The sequence below is a fragment of the Artemia franciscana genome, chromosome 15, assembly GCF_032884065.1.
Source record: "Artemia franciscana chromosome 15, ASM3288406v1, whole genome shotgun sequence".
Classification (NCBI taxonomy): domain Eukaryota; kingdom Metazoa; phylum Arthropoda; class Branchiopoda; order Anostraca; family Artemiidae; genus Artemia; species Artemia franciscana.
Window position 1 is genome coordinate 37,375,298 of NC_088877.1, and position 22,051 is coordinate 37,397,348.

Here is a 22,051-nt window from a genome sequence, read left to right on the forward strand (position 1 = left end):
CGTGTCTTGTTTGGTTTTATTTTCCAGCGTATCTCTCTGCTAAGATATAAAATAGAGATTTTTCAGCAAAGCAGTTAAACTGACCTTAAAACGTTCTGCAAAACAAGGGGAGCTGCCTCTCACACACCATGACCCCCCTCTTTTTTGAATTAAATAAAAAAACTAGTTTTTTTACTGAAAGTAAGGAGCGACATTAAAACTTAAAACGAACAGAAATTACTCCGTATACGAAATGGGTTGTCCCCTCCTCAACGCCTCGCTCTTTACGCTAAAGTTTTTAATTCTTTTAAAAATTAAAATTGTGGCAAAGAGTCAAACTTTAGCGTAAAGAGCGAGGGATTGCGGAGGGGAAAACCCATTTCATATACGGAGTAATTTCTGTTCGTTTTAAGTTTTAATGTCGCTCCTTACTTTCAGTAAAAAAAAACTAGTTTTTTTATTTAATTTCTGAACGTTTTTGAATTAATGCATGTTTGATTTTGGCTCTCCGCACATAAATTATTAAAATGAAATTTGTGTATTAATTCTTTTTTTTGGCTAAATGGCTTTCTCTTAGTTTTGATCAGATGATTTTGAGAAAAAAGGGGTGGGTAGGAGGCGTAGTTGCTCTCCAATTCTTGGTTACTTAAAAAGGTAACTAGAACTTTTAATTTTTAACGAACGTTTTCGTTAAAAAAAATATACGTAACTTAAGAACTAACTTACGTAACAAACTTTTATATTCTTATATATTTTATTATGTATATGAGGGGGTTTTTCCCCTCGTTAATACCTCGCTCTTTATACTAAATCTTAAGTTTTATCCCAATTCTTTAAGAATGACCCCTGAATCAGAAAGGCCGTAGAATAAATAGTTTAAGTTACTAAAAATACTTTAGCATAAAGAGCAAGGTATTTATCTCCTCCTAAATACCTCGCTCTTTATGCTAAAGTATTTTTAGAACCCCTCATATGCGTAATAATCTCTGTTCGTTTTAAGTTTTAATGCTACTCCTTACTTTCAGTTGAAAAAACTTTTTCATGTTTATTTTTTCATTGTTTTTTTTCATATCAATGCTAGAAAATACCGCGCCCTTTTCATTGAATTTCTCTTCCCCCATGACATATTCCTCCGAGGAAAGATCCTCCCACATAGTCCCCTCCCCTCAACCCAACCCCCCAAACCAAAAGAATCCCCCTGAAAACGTCTATACGCTTCCCAATAACCATTACTGTATGTAAACACTGGTCAAAGTTTGTAACTTGCAGCCCCTCCCCCAGGGACTGTGAAAAACTTTGGAAAAAAAATGAGCGTGGGAGGGTGGCTAGGTACCCTTCAATTTTTGGTCACCTAAAAAAGGCACTAGAACTTTTCATTTCCATTAGAATGAGCCGTCTTGCAACATTCTAGGACCACTTGGTCGATACGATGACCCCTGGGAAAAAGAAAAAAAAAACAAAAAAACCAACAAACAAATAAATACGCACCCGTGATCTGTCTTCTGGCAAAAAATACGAAATTCTACATTTTTGTAGATAGGAGCTTGAAATGTTTGCTGTGGGGTTCTCTGATACGCTGAATGCGATGGTGTGATTTTCGTTAAGATTCTATGACTTTTAGGGAGCGTTTCGCCCTATCTTAAAAAATAACTTAAAGTTTCTCAGGCTCGTAACTTTTGATGACAAAGAATAAATTTGATGAAACTTATATATTTAAAATCAGCATGAAAATCCGATTCTGTTTTTTAGAGTTTCGTTTACTATTGAGCCGAGTCACTCCTTACTACAGTTCGTTACCAAGAACTGTCTGAAAAATTTTTTATTTGCCCTTTCATGCATTATATATTTTCAAGATTACCACACGGAGTAACAGAGAGTTTTATTTTTAAGAGTGATTTACGCCCTAAGACCAATAGAAGGGCCGTTGAACTTGAATGAGAAGTATTCCCACAGTGGCGATTTCGGCCTATCTTACTCTCGGGGCGAAATCTTGACTAGCCTCCCTCCACCCCCTGTCCCCTAAAAACATTCAGTCCGAATTTTAACAAAGTTTTTCATGTGTTAAAAAAATTTTCATTTATTAATAGAAAGTTTCATTTATTTAATCTAACTTTTCTTACTTTATACGGGAAAATATATGGTAAAAGAAAAATTTGGGTTTCACTAGATTGTACTTAGTGGAAACTACGTCCTCGTCTTTATTTTATTGAAAAAAATACAAAATGATTATAAAAGTTAGATTATTTTCTTAAGATTTTGCACCCAAAAGATTTCTCCGCCCAGGACAATTGCCCCCTCTGTTCATTAAAGAACTTTAAGACTTTAGCGTAAAGGGAGAGGCTTGAAGAAGGGGCAGGCCTCCTGCATATGTAGAATAATTTATGTTTGTTTTAAGTTCTATTGCTAACATTACCTTCAGTTTGAAAATCTTGTTTTTTTTATTTACTTAATCCAATACCAAAAATGACCGAAGGTTTGACATAGATCTCATCTTGATCGCGTTTATGCGCAGTCCCATTGCGTTGGCAATATGTTCGAGCTCACTTATATTCATTTACAAGTCTTGTGGGTAATGGGCGAGAGGAACGGTATCATCAGCAAAGTCACCATCAGTTAGTTCTCTCGTTGGGTTTAGCTAAGTCCCACCGTTTAGATTCGTACGGGGTGAACGAATCTACAACTATGGTTATTTACTAGATCAAAATTTGACAGGGAAACAGCAGATAATATAACAACGGGTAAGAAAAGCAGAATTATTCATTCTGATGTACACTTCAGCAGTAATGTGATTGGCTAAAAGAAATGTGATGACTGACAAATTGGGCATAAAACCAATGAAATTAAACTTTATTTGACTTACGTCAAGGTGCTGCTCGGTGTATAGTTTAACATTTGCCTCTTCCACCCACGTAGGTCCAATGCAGGTGTATTGGTTTCGCTTTGTCTGATGTTTGCCATCGTCAAGAACTCGGATATGCTGCTCCACTATCGCTTCTTCGGTCGATCACTGCCAGCTCACTTTTGTTAGGGTCAAAGTCTTGTTCATATTATTCTAGATTGTCTTTTTGGGTAGATGCTGAGGCCTATGCAGCAGATTTCCATTTCATTATAAAGTATGTTCGGCTGTTTCAGTCCAAAAACCAAGGTTGGCTAGTGAGCGGCAACAGCTTCTTAGTGAACTTAAACTACTGCAGACCTTCAATCCTCCTCAGACTCTTTGACTGAAATACGTTAATGACTTTGCAGGTCTTGGGCGATGCTTGCCGCATCTCAACTCCGTAAAGAATCACAAAGCTGACAAGTGCACTTAGCATCCACAGTTTTGTTCTCCGACTGATATTCAGCTTTCGACAGAGGCTATAGTTTAGTATTCCCAGGGCAGAAGGCACAATGGATGTTCTTGCAATAGGTAAGAAATAAAAGACCTACTGCTTGTAGGAAAGAACAAAAAGATATTAGAGAGAATTATGTAGCCTAAGTAGGTGATCTTTTCCACTAAATCAATATTAGTGGTGTTGTCTAGACCAAAAAAGGAATTGGCTGCTGGAGAAGATGGACCTATGGCCATAATTTTGCTTTTGATCAAGTTTATCTTCAGTCAGACTTTTAAAGATTCTTATCACAGGATTCGGAGAACTTCCAGCAACTATACTATGGTGCCAACGAAAATGGCTAAATCCTAAAGAAAATCATCATTTGAGCTGACTTGATCTAAAAGTTTCAGGCCAAAGCTGAAACATGAAATTGTCTTTGTCATAATGTAATCAACGGCAAGGTTGAAGAATTCTGGGGGCACTGCGCATCTTTGGCACACTCCTGTCAGGATTTGGAAGAACAGTCTCCGTTGGGTGTTTACTTGGACACGACTCTCTCTCCTATTGGGCAGAGCCTTGGAAAGTCCGCAATATTTCTCAGGGAGGCTAGTCGACTCTATAGATCGCCATAGAGTTTGTGGATCAACCGAGTCAGATGCAGCATGGAGATTGGCGAAGGCGACAAATGCTTTCTGTCGGAACTCATGGCCTTTCCAACCATTTGTTGAATCATTAAAATCTGATCGACAGTTGAGCGGTCTGTGATAAAACCTGCTTGCCCTGGTCGCTAGATTCTACGAATGGTATTCCAACATCTATTCAGCAGGACCATTGAGAAAAGTTTTCCGGGGACTAATAGTAGTCTTTCTGCGGTAGTTGGTGCAATAATTTGTAGATCCATTCCTCTTCCACAAGAGGATGATGACGTCCTTGTGCCAATCTTCGGTAATTATCTCAGTTTGCTATATTACAGTGAACAGGGTTTGAAGAGTCGTGAGTATTTTAGGACCTGCATATTTTAGCAGCTCTGAACTTAGGCCACAGATACCAGCAGTTTTTTTTTAGCCTTTTTACTGTTTTTTATACTTTTTATGGTTGATCTTGAAGGGGTCCGTCCGCTCTAGAGCATGGACTACTTGGTTGGAAATAAGAATACTGTCATTGGGAGGCACGGACGGGCTTCTACTGTCGAGGAGCGAGCAGAAGTTGTCCTACAACCGCTCAAGACAAGAAACTCCATCAGAAAGAAATATCTCCCCCCTGAAAAGGAAATATCCCTATCTGCTAGTTTTATTTTTCGTGAAATTTCGGAGATGCATGAATATGCAACCCATAATATTCTTTTGATGCTAGCTTAGTTTCATCGGCTTTCCTTGCAACAAACTGGGTTAGGTCTCAGCGAATGAATCTTTTTTGCACTCCATTGAACCTTTGATTAGTGGCCATGTCTCCAAAAAGTCTTGCCCTCGGTCTTGCTCTACAATTTGCAGTGTTTACTTTTTCAGTCGTGGTTTCTTCGAGTGACTTTTACTACCAAGTAAAAGATGTGATACTTCACTGGTTTTCGATTTAAAACACTTCCAACCATCTTCGCTCCCGTTAAGAGTGCCTAGGAACTGGAAGTGAGTAGATATCTTGACACTGTAATTCTGGCGAATGTATGGATCCCTTAGCATCCCAACATCCGCAGCGATAGGTTTTCTTTGACAGCTAGGTTTAGAGATTAAGATGGACGTTACAAAACACAAGACCTTAGGTTGATATTTAACAGTTCAGCAGTTCTTCACTGAGAATCTTCAGTGTTTGAAAATAATACTGCAATAAATCTTCTTCTTGGTTCGATCAGTATTATTATACCACGTTTCAGACTTGATTTTACGGAATAATTTTGCGTTGGAAGTGTGTGTTAGCTATGGAAAAGTCATGAGATCAACAGAGTTCGATAGGATAGGCAAAGGCAATTATCGTTACGTGGGTGGAGGGATACGGGACCAATGGTTTCGTACCAAACACCTGTACTTTTGCATTAAAGCTACTAAGAAGAAAAGTTACATCGTAGGACACTGTCGTAAGACATGTGGATGGAGCGAAGTAGAATACGCGTCAAGGCAGAGCATAAAATGGTGGTCATCTTACCATGTTTGTATCCAAAGCAGGCCTTCATTAGTCTGTCAGCTTCTTGTAAGAGTAAAGCCTTTCTTGCATGGCTATTTAGCGCAAGGCCAACGCCTTTTCTTCTCACACTCCCTCCAGACGAGAGAAATGAGTGTTTTTTGCCTATTTGCAAAAAAGACTCGCAATCTTGATTTTATTCTTACTCAGCTCTTCGGAAAGTAAGTTCTTTGATTCAGGTACATTGAGTGTTAAAACAATTCAAGTGGCTATTCAAAGCTTCCTTTGGTCCAGAAGGCTCCCATTCAGCCAAATTTTTACAGTTTCCACGAATGTTTTCTTTCTTTTGGAAGTGTAATCAAAGAAAGTTCCATTTTTATAACAAAATCACCGCCTTGGGAAAGAAATATTCTTTACAATTGAAAGACAGCAAACCTAGGAATAAGTCTATTGGCAGACAGACGGCATATTTTTTTGTAAGCTTACGCTGTAAAGCAAGTTTTTTATATAGAAAAATATTCTTAACCGTCAATGGTAGGAGCTGTTTCAGACAATTTTTATAGATATATGAACGACAAAAAAAAAAAAAAGAAATTGTGCTACTACCAAGGAATAATTTTGCCCATTTGTATGTACTTTCAGGATGAATTATGAATATTTGGAATAATCACCTTCCTATCCAATATGGAGCAATCCACAAATTTTTCTTTGTAGACGTTGCAAGTGTTTTATCTGAGGAGACCAAAATCCCTCCTGGTAATAAGTAGAAAATGGACCATTTCCGTTCATTGCAAATTGTGGTAAACATTGGGAGGTATTGGCACCAAGGTTTAAGGTATCGGTCAGATATTGCTTTGAACTTTAGTACAAATAAACTCTATCTGTGAATATATATATATATATATATATATATATATATATATATATATATATATATATATATATACATATATATATATATATATATATATATATATATATATATATATATATATATATATATATATATAGCAGGCACGTACGCAGGAATTTTTTTTTTTTCCAGGGGGGGGCCAAAACCTTCGAAACAGCAGATATAAAGTAGCACTTTTTTATTTAGTAATGCAAAAAGCAGGTATATCGGAAAATACAGATTAAGTTTAATTTGTAGTATTGTAGCGGATGGGGGGGAGAAGACTGAAGCCTCAAAAGCATGTTTTAGGCTCAGGTTATGTTCATAGCGATTTAGAACCAGTCATTAATCTATTATATCCCACTGAAAGGGAAATTTTAGGGTTAACAGTGCAATATGGATTCTGTGGGGGATAGTTCTTTTATTGCAAAAACGTAGATTTTAATGAAAAATGATAGTTTCCAAAATTGATCCAGTAAAAGCTGTACTTTATCCTGAAAGGGGGGATAAACGCCCTTATATCAAGGATAATTCTATTTAGCTGTGAAAAGCAAAAACTCTCTTTTCAAAAAAAATTAACAGCACAATTGCTAATTACTTCAAAGAGGGTAAAAAGTTAGACAGAAAATGGGTTAATAATTGGGCAGAGACTTGACCGGATAATAGCATGCTGTAAAATCCCCCAAAAAAAGCTTCACACATGTATCTAGATTCTTAATAAATGTCCTACTTTTGCCAGAAATCCCAAGAAACCATGGGGAAATTAAGCATTTCAAAGAATTTCTGGGGGGGCCGGGCCCGAAGGCTCCCCCCTGCCTACGTTCCAGATATATATATATATATATATATATATATATATATATATATATATATATATATATATATATATATATATATATATATGCAAGACCTTTGGGTATCCCAAAGAGGTCCGGCTGTAGGAACAAAAAAGCTTGCATAGGGCCTTCATGTTCCACCTGGGGTTCAGGGACCATGGTATGTCAAGAAAAGGGTGTAGAACGTTAATTCGGGTCCCAGCAAACAACTCGGAGGAAAATTAAACTCTTGTAGAGTCCAAATCTGCGTAATTTTTGATCTTCCACGAGACTGAAACCGTCATCAAAATCAACCCTAGACACGCGGCATGGGTGTCGACATTGGTATCATATACTCGTGTGAATGAATATACGCGTATAATTATCCAGCTTCTCATAAGAAACTCTTCGATGTTATATTTTTTTCTAGTTAGTTTTTTGTTTAAATAAATACTACTAGTTAAGGTCACTTACACAATAAGTTAAGTTTCGGTGAAAAAAAAAACAAAGTCACAAATCAAAACAATCAGATGTGTTTCCTTAATTTCTTGTCTTAACTGAAGTTTGTTGGCCAGATTAGTGTGCACAAATTTAAATTTTTTACACTATGAAATCACCCCACCCCATTTTCTTCCAGTAAAGTCCATTGGTCCCATCTACTTACCCTTTAATATTATTTCCGCTCACAATTCAATGAAACCTTTCAAAATACTTTGTTTTTCTAGATTCCGTTTGGCCTAGTTCACAAGCCGAATAAGCTGCTAGGCCATCGGAGATAAAAGAATTTGAGTCTATTTTGTATGTTGCAAACTGCTACAACAATTGTTTACAACAAAGGCCAATTATCGCAGTGCAAGTATATATAACAACTATACATATATGGTAAAAACTATATATACAACTAAATATAGCAAATTGTGAGTTGTATCACAACAATTGCAAATAGTAAAAACAACTACTACAACAATTTGGGTATTGCAAATCTACACAACAATATATTTCCATAACTTTTGTCTTCAATGACTTGCTCTTGTGTTTGTCTACATGCTCTATTAGTCTAAGCCAATCCAAAAAAAATATAAAATTTGTAGATTCTATTTCAGGTGTCGAATAAAACCAATTTTCAGATACGTAATTGATCATAGTAATTTTCCTAATTTATACTGTTCGTAATTTTACGAGTTTTTATAACAGGCCCATAGTGCCTTGTAGTTCAAATTCTTAGGTGAATCGCAGAAACAAAAAACTTTTTGCCACTCACCCCAACACAGAACTTAGAGCACTTTCGACTCTCCTTCCTTAGCAATCCATTTGAAAGTTTTAATTACATCCAACAAGCCTCTGCTAAGAATTTGCAGATACATGATTTTGATGCGCTGATATAGAATAATAACGCTACTTGATAAAGATTTACGTCTACCCTCCTGAAAGTCAAAACTTGTGATCCACTTAACCCCCAACATCTCTGGAAAGTTTCAACTTGATCCCCAAGCTGTTCTTGATATATTGTACAAGAACTATTTTATTAGCCTGAAATACCAAAATACTAGAAATACCAAAAATATCTTTTATATAAAAATAAGTTGTTTATGTGTTGTGTGTTGACTGACGTCATGCATGTTTGTCAACTGACGTCATTATAAGGATTGAGCATTATGCCGTCATGAGGTTGTTTCTCGACTCACGTCATGTTTGTCGACTGAGGAAATTACAGACTGGGTCACCGGGACAAAAATGACGACTGGGACACAGGGAATATAAATGCCGACCGGGACACAGGGACACAACTACAACGGGGACGCCGGGGGCACAGGGGGATATATAAATGACGACCAGGACACAGGGAATGTTCGATTAGCAATCACCATCAACAAAGCTCAAGGGCAATCATTAGAATAATGAGGTATAGATCTGAATACATATTGTTTTTCCCATGGACAATTATAGGTTGCATGTTCAAGAGTCGATAAACCTGACAATCTATTTATATGCACAGACAATGGGACAGCGAAGAATGTTGTATATTCGCAAATTTTACGTAGTTAAAACATATCTATATATATACAAATAAGCTGTCTGTGTGTCTGTGTGTCGAGTGACGTCATGTTTGTGTGTCGACTGACGTCATATTTGTCGACTGACGAAATTACAGACCGGGACATCGGGACACAAATGACGACCGTGACACCGAGACATAGGGAATATAAATGACGACCGGGACACTCAAAGAGAAAGCGATCGGGACACAAGGAATGTTCGATTAGCAATCACCATCAACAAAGCACCGGGACACAAATGACGACCGGGACACAGAGAATATAAATAACGACCAGGACAGCTCAAAGAGAAATTACAGACCGGGACACCGGAACACAAATGACGACCGGGACAAAAATGACGACCGGGACACAGGGAATATAAATGACGACCGCGACACTCAAAGAGAAATTACAGACTGGGACACCGGGACACAAATGACGACCGGGACAAAGGGAAACAACAACAACGGGGACGCCGGGGGGGGCACAGGGGGATATATAGATGACGACGGGGACACAGGAAATGTTCGATTAGCAATCACCATCAACAAAGCTCAGACAATCAGACAAAGCTTTATATGCACAGAAAATGGGACAGCGAAGAATGTTGTATATTCGCAAGTTATATGTAGTTAAAAACATTTATATATACTAGCTGTTGGGGTGGCGCTTTGCGCCATCCCAACACCTAGTTGGTGGGGGCGCTTTGCGCACCCCCCCCCCCCCCCCAAGCCCCCCGCGCGCATAAGTCGTTCCGTGCCATATTAGTTACACGCCATTGTAGTTGTGTACCTGTGTCCCACCTGTGAATATGTGATGTGCCACCTGTGGCCCATCTCTCCTGTTCCTTCCCAAATCAGCCTTTTAAAACTGTTAAACAAAATTAAAATTTTAGTTTATGAATTATTTTTAATAAAATAAGGTCCGAAATGAATAAATATAGTAACAAAAATATCATCTTAGAAATGACTAAAAAATGCTAAATCGGTCTCGTAGATACTTTGCATTCACTGGCATGAAGGGTTTCATGATCACTGGTATGATATTCATTCGTGATATCTCTAGAATCCTAGATGTCAGCTCTTAAGCTCTCTTCGCTCTCGATGACCTCATAATCCTCATGGTAATCCACCTTTTTTGACATTGGTGGTGATCTCAGCAATCTTGGCTTGTCAATTTCAATATGGCAGACGCAAGAAGTTGGGAACCGGAAGGCAGCCATCCGAGGGCAGGAATCTGGCTCGTCCTGAATGAAAACACCATTTCAAATTTCAATCTAATATGTATCAAGCTATTAAAAAACCAAGTTTCAGCAGTTAGTTGTGACATATTATATATTATCCTACAATAAATTCCCTAAAACTGGGCTGTTTGTCTGTTTGTGAAAGTCATTTTGACAACAAAAGTTTTTCTTATGTATTATGGAATTAAATTCACATATTGACAGGCATTGACGCTACTAATGATATCTTTGGTCGGCATGTAGGATATAAGTAGGATCTAAGTAGGATCCGTAAACTAATACACAGCAGGGGCCAGAAGTTACCATGTCTAGATCTATTTAAGGGCTACACCAACTTTTCTGGGGTGCAATGGCACAGAAGCACATTGAAACCCTGTTCTCGCTATAATATTTTGGCGGCGAAATAATGAAACGTCAGGTATTTTCCAATTTTACCATTTTTGAAGTTTTTTTTTTAATCTGGCATATTTTCAATTTAAATTCCTTTCAGTTTATCGTTCTTTTGTATTCACATTTCTAAGAGTAAACTGTTTCAATTGAGATTTTTCTTGGGTCAGAGTTGTTCATTAATTAACTTCCAACTGAAGTTCCAATGCTTTCTGATGCCCCATTACAAAAAAATTAGAACGCTCATATTTTAGCATCGGGATTTGTTTTTTGTCGTAGGAAAAAAAAGCATTTCAGATTAACACTTTGACAACTAAAAGCGATAACTTCAAAAAATAATGTAAATTTATCACTGAAAATTTAAAGATATTGAAAAAGGTAAGTAGTCTAATTAGATAGCTTTTGGATTGACAATTTGACAGTCAGAAAAGATAAATTTGACAAATTACCCTAATTTATCACCAAAAACTTACAGATTAAAAATGGGTCAGTGGCTTAGTGAAAAATATCTTTTAAATGCATAACATAATGTACTTTTTGGATGCCAACTCATGAAAACATAGGGAGGAGGAGGAGGGGGCGGGGTCATATTTTAAGTGAAGATAGAAAAAGGTATCGGTAGTTGTGGCAATTTTGCTTTTTTCGTTTTTTAACGAAATTACCTACAATGTATTTCTTTTTGACAAATAGGGGGCGTGTGTAAATTATCGCTATCAATTAATTTATTAGTTTCAAACATTTACTTTCAGGCTATAGAACAAATTTAATAATCCGAACCACATTGAAATTTTGTATAAACGACAAGCAAGGCTGTTAGATTTTTGGATTATAGCATCTAAATAGTAAATGTAAGATTCCCCAAAAAAAGATTAGGGTACACTGCTTTTTTTCTTAGAAAATTCAGCTATTGCGCTACTTTTTTAACTTTTATTTTGCTACTATGACGATATTTTCATGAATATTATTATCCAATTAAATTTTTATCAGCACAATTGATGGGGACAAGTCCAGTCTGGCAACACTGACTGCAAGAGGACAGAATACCCTCCCTGTCATGCAAAGGTCGTATTTGACATTTTTATACTTCTGAGGTAATTGCCAAAGCTCATTTTCTAAGCAGTTCTCGAAAGGAGGCTCAGCAGGATAATGTAGATCAGAAGGATTCAATTAAGATTGGTCTTACATTGCCCTACAGAATCTCCCTTTAAGAGAAGCCCAGCAAACATTTTTTTAGCAGTTATTCCAGAAGCTTAAAAATAGCTGATACTTCCTTTAAGCATAGTAGCTATGTTACATAGTTCCCAACAATTTTGAGATGTTTTTTTTTTAAATGCAAACATTAATTGCAATTTTATTGCTCTATAAATAAACAGCATTTAAGTTACCAAAGCATATACTAGTAGAAAGTGGAAAAATGAAAAAACTCGGACTCGGATCAACCGAGTCAGATGCAGCATGGAGATTGGCGAAGGCGACAAATGCTTTCTGTCGGAACTCATGGCCTTTCCAACCATTTGTTGAATCATTAAAATCTGATCGACAGTTGAGCGGTCTGTGATAAAACCTGCTTGCCCTGGTCGCTAGATTCTATGAATGGTATTCCAACATCTATTCAGCAGGACCATTGAGAAAAGTTTTCCGGGGACTAATAGTAGTCTTTCTGTGGTAGTTGGTGCAATCATTTTTAGATCCATTCCTCTTCCACAAGAGGATGATGACGTCCTTGTGCCAATCTTCGGTAATTATCTCAGTTTGCTAAATTACAGTGAACAGGGTTTGAAGAGTCGTGAGTATTTTAGGACCTGCATATTTTAGCAGCTCTGAACTTAGGCCACAGACGCCAGCAGCTTTTTTTTTTTAGCCTTTTTACTGTTTTTATACTTTGTATGGTTGATCTTGAAGGGGTCCGTCCGCTCTAGGGCATGGACTGCTTGGTTGGAAATAAGAATACCGTCATTGGGAGGCACGGACGGGCTGCTATTGCCGAGGAGCGAGCAGAAGTTGTCCTACAACCGCTCAAGACAAGAAACTCCATCAGAAAGAAATATCTCCTCCCTGAAAAGGAAAGATCCCTATCTGCTAGTTTTATTTTTCGTGAAATTTCGGAGATGCATGAATAAGCAACCCATAATATTCTTTTGATGCTAGTTTAGTTTCATCGGCTTTCCTTGCAACAAACTGGGTTACGTCTCAGCGAATGAATCTATTTTGCACTCCATTGAACCTTTGATTAGTGGCCATGTCTCCAAAAAGTCTTGCCATCGGTCTTGCTCTACAATTTGCAGTGTTTGGCTTTTAAGTCATGGTTTCTTCGAGTGACTTTTACTACCAAGTAAAAGATGTGATACTTCACTGGTTTTCGATTTAAAACACTTCCAACCATCTTCGCTCCCGTTAAGAGTGCCTAGGAACTGGAAGTGAGTAGATATCTTGACACTGTAATTCTGGCGAATGTATGGATCCCTTAGCATCCCAACATCCGCAGCGATAGGTTTTCTTTGACAGCTAGGTTTAGAGATTAAGATGGACGTTACAAAACACAAGACTTTAGGTTGATATTTAACAGCTCAGCAGTTCTTCACTGAGAATCTTCAGTTTTTGAAAATAATACTGCAATAAATCTTCTTCTTGGTTCGATCAGTATTATTATACCACGTTTCAGACTTGATTTTATGGAATAATTTTGCGTTGGAAGTGTATGTTAGCTATGGAAAAGTCATGAGATCAACAGAGTTCGATAGGCAAAGGCAATTATCGTTACGTGGGTGGAGGGATACGGGACCAATGGTGTCGTACCAAACACCTGTACTTTTGCATTAAAGCTACTAAGAAGAAAAGTTACATCGTAGGACACTGTCGTAAGACATGTGGATGGAGCGAAGTAGAATACGCGTCAAGGCAGAGCATAAAATGGTGGTCATCTTACCGTGTTTGTATCCAAATCAGGCCTTCATTAGTCTGTCAGCCTCTTGTAAGAGTAAAGCCTTTCTTGCATGGCTATTTAGCGCAAGGTCAACGCCTTTTCTTCTCACACTCCCTCCAGACGAGGGAAATGAGTGTTTTTTGCCTATTTGCTCTGAGACTCGCAATCTTGATTTTATTCGTACTCAGCTCTTCGGAAAACAAGTTCTTTGATTCAGGTGCATTGAGTGTTAAAACAATTCAAGTGGCTATTCGAAGCTTCCTTTGGTCCAGAAGGCTCCCATTCAGCCAAATTTTTACAGTTTCCACGAATGTTTTCTTTCTTTTGGAAGTGTAATCAAGGAAAGTTCCATTTTTATAACAAAATCACCGCCTTGGGAAAGAAATATTCTTTACAATTGAAAGACAGCAAACCTAGGAATAAGTCTATTGGCAGACAGACGGCATATTTTTTTGTAAGCTTACGCTGTAAAGCAAGTTTTTTATATAGAAAAATATTCTTAACCATCAATGGTAGGAGCTGTTTCAGACGATTTTTATAGATATATGAACGACAAAAAAAAAAAAAAGAAATTGTGCTACTACCAAGGAATAATTTTGCCCATTTGTATGTACTTTCAGGATGAATTATGAATATTTGGAATAATCACCTTCCTATCCAATATGGAGTAATCCACAAATTTTTCTTTGTAGACGTTGCAAGTGTTTTATCTGAGGAGACCAAAATCCCTCCTGGTAATAAGTAGAAAATGGACCATTTCCGTTCATTGCAAATTGTGGTAAACATTGGGAGGTATTGGCACCAAGGTTTAAGGTATCGGTCCTTTGAACTTTAGTACAAATTAAACTCTATCTGTGAATATATATATATATATATATATATATATATATATATATATATATAAATATATATATATATATATATATATATATATATATATATATATATATATATATATATATATATATAAATATATATATATATATATATATATATATATATATATATATATATATATATATATATATATATATATATATATATATATATATATATATATATATATATATAGCAGGCACGTACGCAGGAATTTCTTCAGGGGGGGGGGGGGGCTCAAAACCTTCGAAACAGCAGACATAAAGTAGCACTTTTTTATTTAGTAATGCAAAAAGCATACTTATTGACGACATGACTGCCTGTCCATGGATTATTCTTTATGGTTGATTGTGTGTGGCTATGCTGTTTGACCTATGTAATTATATGGATGAGTAGGGTTAAGGCCTCATTCATGTGCTGGTCTATATTAATCACTAATTTAGGAAAACAGTCTTCCTTTTCTCCTTCTGTCTCCTCCTTTTTTTTTTTTTTTCTTTTTTTTTTGTGTTTGTGCTGTAGCATTGGTGATTTCTCTTTTCATGATATACTCGTGTGAATGAATATACGCGTATAATTATCCAGCTTCTCATAAGAAACTCTTCGATGTTATATTTTTTTCTAGTTAGTTTTTTGTTTAAATAAATACTAGTTAAGGTCACTTACACAATAAGTTAAGTTTCGGTGAAAAAAAAACAAAGTCACAAATCAAAACAATCAGATGTGTTTCCTTAATTTCTTGTCTTAACTGAAGTTTGTTGGCCAGATTAGTGTGCACAAATTTAAATTTTTTACACTATGAAATCCCCCCACCCCATTTTCTTCCAAAATGTCTTCAGTAAAGTCCATTGGTCCCATCTACTTACCCTTTAATATTATTTCCGCTCAAAATTCAATGAAACCTTTCAAAATACTTTGTGTTTCTAGATTCCGTTTGGCCTAGTTCACAAGCCGAATAAGCTGTTAGGCCATCGGAGATAAAAGAATTTGAGTCTATTTTGTATGTTGCAAATTGCTACAACAATTGTTTACAACAAAGGCCAATTATCGCAGTGCAAGTATATATATTAAATAAAAAAAACAAGTTTTTTCAACTGAAAGTAAGGAGTGACATCAAAACTTAAAACGCACAGAAATTACTTCGTATATGAAAGAGGCTGCTTCCTCATCAACGCCCCGCTCTTTACGCTAAAGTTTGACTCTTTCTCTCAATTCTTCTTTCTAAAACAGTAAAAAACTTTAGCGTAAAGAGCGGGGCGTTGATGAGGAAGCAGCCTCTTTCATATACGAAGTAATTTCTGTGCGTTTTAAGTTTTGATGTCACTCCTTACTTTCAGTTGAAAAAACTTGTTTTTTTTATTTAATTTCTGAACGTTTTTGAATCAATGCATGTTTTGATTTTGGCTCTCCGCAGGGGAATAATCAAAACGAAATTTGCATATTTTTTTTTTTTGGCTCAATGGCTTTCTCATAATTTTGATCGAATGATTTTGAGAAAAAAAGAGCGGGGGACGAAGCCTAGTTGCCCCCCGATTTTTTGGTTAATTAAAAAGGCAACTAGAACTTTTAATTTTTTACGAATCTTTTTATTGGTAAAAGATTTACGTAACTTATAAATTAGGTTACGTAAAGAACTTTTGTATTCTCATGTTTTTATTACATATATGAGGGGATTCGCCCCATCGTCAGTACCTCGCTCTTTACACTAAAGCTTAAATTTTATCCCAATTCATTAAGAATGACCCCCTGAATCACAAAAGCCGTAGAATAAGTAGTTGAAATTACCGAAAATACTTTAGCGTAAAGAGCGAGGTATTAGAAGGAGGTGAGCCCCTCATATGGTAATAATTTCTGTTTGTTTTAAGTTTTATTGCTGTTCCTTACTTCCAGCTGAAAAAGCTTTTTCACTTTTATTTTTAATTTTTTTTTTTTTTAATAATGCTAGTAAATCCTGCTCTCCCTTCATGGAAATTTTCTTCTCCCATTACAAATTCTCGAAGGAAAGTTCCCCCAGCATATCCCCCTCTTCTCAACTCCTCCCCCAGACCAATAAAATCCTCCTGAAAACGCCTGTATACTTCCCAATAACCATTACTATATGTAAGCACAGGTCAAAGTTTGTAACTTGTTGCCCCTCCCACGGGGACTGTGGGGGAGTAAGTCGTCCCCAAAGACATAGTTATAAGGTTTTTCGACTACGCTGAATAAAATGGCTATCTCAGAATTTTGATCCGTTGACTTTGGGAAAATAATTAGCGTGGGAGGGGGCCTAGGTGCCCTCCAATTTTTTTGGTCACTTAAAAAGGGCACTAGAACTTTTCATTTCCGTTAGAATGAGCCCTCTTGCAACATTCTAGGACAACTGGGTCGATACGATCACCCCTGGGAAAAAAAAAAAAAAAAAAAACAAAAAAACAAAAAAACAAATAAACACGCATCCGTGATCTGCCTTCTGGCAAAAAATGCAAAATTCCACATTTTTGTAGATAGGAGCTCGAAACTTCTACAATAGGGTTCTCTGATACGCTGAATCTGATGGCGTGATTTTCGTTAAGATTCTCTGACTTTTAAGGGGCGTTTCCCCCTATTTTCTAAAATAACGCAAATTTTCTCAGGCTCGTAACTTTTGATGGGTAAGACTAAACTTGATGAAACTTATATATTTAAAACCAGCATTGAAATGCGATTCTTTTGATATAGCTATTGGTATCAAAATTCCATTTTTTAGAGTTTTGGTTACTATTGAGCCGGGTCGCTCCTTACTACAGTTCGTTACCACGAACTGTTTGATAACAACTATACATATATGGTAAAAACTATATATACAACTAAATATAGCAAATTGTGAGTTGTATCAAAACAATTGCAAATAGTAAAAACAACTACTACAACAATTTGGGTATTGCAAATCTACACAACAATATATTTCCATAACTTTTATCTTCAATGACTTGCTCTTGTGTTTGTCTACATGCTCTATTAGTCTAAGCCAATCCAAAAAAAATATAAAATTTGTTGATTCTATTTCAGGTGTCGAATAAAACCAATTTTCAGATACGTAATTGATCATAGTAATTTTCCTAATTTATACCGTTCGTAATTTTACGAGTTTTTATAACAGGCCCATAGTGCCTTGTAGTTCAAATTCTTAGGTGAATCGCAGAAACAAAAACTTTTTGCCACTCACCCCAACACAGAACTTAGAGCACTTTCGACTCTCCTTCCTTAGCAATCCATTTGAAAGTTTTAATTGCATCCAACAAGCCGCTGCTAAGAATTTGCAGATACATGATTTTGATGCGCTGATATAGAATAATAACGCTACTTGATAAAGATTTACGTCTACCCTCCTGAAAGTCAAAACTTGTGAACCACTTAACCCCCAACATCTCTGGAAAGTTTCAACTTGATCTCCAAGCTGTTCTTGATATATTGTACAATAGCTATTTTATTAGCCTGATATACCAAAATACTAGAAATACCAAAAATATCTTTTATATAAAAATAAGTTGTTTATGTGTTGTGTGTTGACTGACGTCATGCATGTTTGTCAACTGACGTCATTATAAGGATTGAGCATTATGCCGTCATGAGGTTGTTTCTCGACTCACGTCATGTTTATCGACTGACGAAATTACAGACTGGGACACCGGGACAAAAATGACGACTGGGACACAGGGAATATAAATGACGACCGGGACACAGGGACACAACTACAACGGGGACGCCGGGGGCACAGGGGGATATATAAATGACGACCGGGACACAGGGAATGTTCGATTAGCAATCACCATCAACAAAGCTCAAGGGCAATCATTAGAATAATGAGGTATAGATCTTAATACATATTGTTTTTCCCATGGACAATTATAGTTCAAGAGTCGGTAAACCTGACAATCTATTTATATGCACAGACAATGGGACAGCGAAGAATGTTGTATATTCGCAAGTTTTACGTAGTTAAAACATATCTATATATATACAAATAAGCTGTCTGTGTGTCGAGTGACGTCATGTTTGTGTGTCGACTGACGTCATATTTGTCGACTGACGAAATTACAGACCGGGACATCGGGACACAAATGACGACCGGGACACCGAGACATAGGGAATATAAATGACGACCGGGACACTCAAAGAGAAAGCGATCGGGACACAAGGAATGTTCGATTAGCAATCACCATCAACAAAGCACCGGGACACAAATGACGACCGGGACACAGAGAATATAAATAACGACCAGGACACTCAAAGAGAAATTACAGACCGGGACACCGGAACACAAATGACAACCGGGACAAAAATGACGACCGGGACACAGGGAATATAAATGACGACCGCGACACTCAAAGAGAAATTACAGACTGGGACACCGGGACACAAATGACGACCGGGACACAGGGAAACAACAACAACGGGGAAGCCGGGGGGCACAGGGGGATATATAAATGACGATGGGGACACAGGGAATGTTCGATTAGCAATCACCATCAACAAAGCTCAAGGGCAATCATTAGAATAATGAGGTATAGATCTGAATACAGATTGTTTTTCCCATGGACAATTACATGTTGCATGTTCAAGAGTCGGTAAACCTGACAATCTACTTATATGCACAGACAATGGGACAGCCAAGAATGTTGTATATTCGCAAGTTTTACGTAGTTAAAAATATATATATATATACATATATATATATATATATATATATATATATATATATATATATATATATATATATATATAAATATATATATCTATATATATAAAAATAAGTTGTCTGTCTGTGGATGGATGGATGGATCAGGTGACGTCACCTGAAAAAACTGGATCAGGTGACGTCAAAACTGAAAAAACTAAAAAAAGGCAAAAACTACAAAAAAAACTAAAAACTAATAAAATAAATAAAAAAGCTAAAAAACTAAAAAAACTATAAAGGTAAAAACCAATAAAAAACTAAAAAAAAACTGAAAAAACTAAAAAAAGGCAAAACTACAAAAAAAAACTAAAAACTAATAAAAAAAGTAAAAAAGCTAAAAAACTAAAAAAACTAAAAAAACTAAAAAAAGGTAAAAAACTAAAAAAAATAAAAAATAAAAAAAAACTAAAAAAAAGGAAAAAACTGAAAAATAAGCTAAAATAAAGGTAAAAACCAATAAAAAACTAAAAAAAAAAAGGAAAAAACTAATAAATGACGACACTCAAAGAGAAAGCGACCAGGACAAAAGGAATGTTCGATTAGCAATCAACAAAGCACCGGGACACAGGGAGTATAAATGACGACCAGGACATAAGTAAAAAAAAAAAAACTATCTATATATATAAAAATAAGTTGTCTGTGGATCTGTGGATCGTGGATCAGGTGACGTCACCTGAAAAAACTGGATCAGGTGACGTCAAAACTGAAAAAACTAAAAAAGGCAAAAACTACAAAAAAAACTAAAAACTAGTAAAAAAAATAAAAAAGCTAAAAAACTAAAAAAACTAAAAAAAGGCAAAAAAAACTAAAAACTAATAAAAAAGCTAAAAAACTATAAAAACTAAAAAAAAGGCAAAAACTACAAAAAAACTAAAAACTAATAAAAAAAATAAAAAAGCTAAAAAACTAAAAAAACTAAAAAAACTAAAAAAAGGTAAAAAACTAAAAAAACTAAAAACTAAAAAAAACTAAAAAAGGTAAAAACTAAAAGAACTAAAAAAGAAAAAAATAAATGACGACACTCAAAGAGAAAGCGACCAGGACAAAAGGAATGTTCGATTAGCAATCAACAAAGCACCGGGACACAGGGAGTATAAATGACGACCAGGACACAAGTAAAAAAAAAAATTAACAAAACTAAAAAGAAGGTAAAAACTACAAAAAAACTAAAAAGAAAAAAAAACTAAAAACTAATAAAAAAACTAAAAAATCTAAAAATCTAAATAAACTAAAAAAGAAAAAAAAAGGAAAAAAATAAAGGAGAAAAACAAAACTAAAAAACGAATGTATATACAGACCGGTACACCGGGATACAAATGACGACCGGGACACAGGGAATATAAATGACGACCGGGACACAGGGACACAACTACAACGGGGACACCGGGGGAAACAGGGGGATATAAATGACGACCGGGACAAAAAAACTAAAAAGAAAAAAAAACTAAAAACTAATAAAAAAACTAAAAAATCTAAAAATCTAAATAAGCTAAAAAAGAAAAAAAAAGGAAAAAAATAAAGGAGAAAAACAAAACTAAAAAACGAATGTATATACAGACCGGGACACCGGGATACAAATGACGACCGGGACCCGGGACACAGGGAATATAAATGACGACCGGGACACAGGGACACAACTACAACGGGGACACCGGGGGAAACAGGGGGATGTAAATGACGACCGGGACACCGGGACAGGGAATGGTCGATTAGTAATCACCATCAACAAAGCTCAAGGGCAATCATTAGAATCATGAGGTATAGATCTGAATACAGATTGTTTTCCCATGGACCATTATATGTTGCATGTTCAAGAGTCGGTAAACCTGACAATCTATTTATATGCAAAGACAATGGGACAGCAAAGAATGTTGTATATTCGCAAGTTTTACGTAGTTAAAACCATATATATATATCTATCTATATTCACAGGTGGGACATAGGGACACAACTACAATGGCGCGTAACTATTATGGCGCGTAACGACTTACGCGCGCGGGGGGGCTTGGGGGGGGCGCGAAGCGCCCCCACCAACTAGGTGTTGGGGTGGCGCGAAGCGCCACCCCAACAGCTAGTATATATATATATATATATATATATATATATATATATATATATATATATATATATTTATATATATCTATATTCACAGGTGGGACACAGGGACACAACTACAATGGCGCGTAACTAATATGGCGCGTAACGACTTACGCTCGCGGGGAGGGGGGCGCGAAGCGCCACCCCAACAGCTAGTATATACATATATATATATATATATATATATATATATTCACAAGTGGGACATAGGGCCGCAACTGCAACTACAGGGCGCGTAACTAATATGGCGCGTAATGGCTTATGCGTGCGGGGGGGGCTTGGGGGGCGCGAAGTGCCCCCACCAACTAGGTGCCCCCACCCCAACAGCTAGTATCATTTATAAGACTATAGTAGGGGTGAGAGATATAAGGAGAAAAGTTACTGCCCCTCTTATCCTTTTGCCTTTTTTTGTGTTTACAATGTTTTATTTTAGTTAACCTTTGTTAATCTGATGGCAATTTTTTAAGGCCAGATTTTTTGTCCAGTTGTATCGATTGGTGAGGGCTAAGAAACCCTTTGATGATTTGTTTGCCATATCTACTGATTCAATGCCTAAAAATTGCATCAAATTCAATACAACCTAAGAACTTCAAACAGCAACTGCTTGCTTTTTGGTGCAACGTATATTTTGGCCCATCTCTCCTGTTCCTTCCCAAATCAGCCTTTTAAAACTGTTAA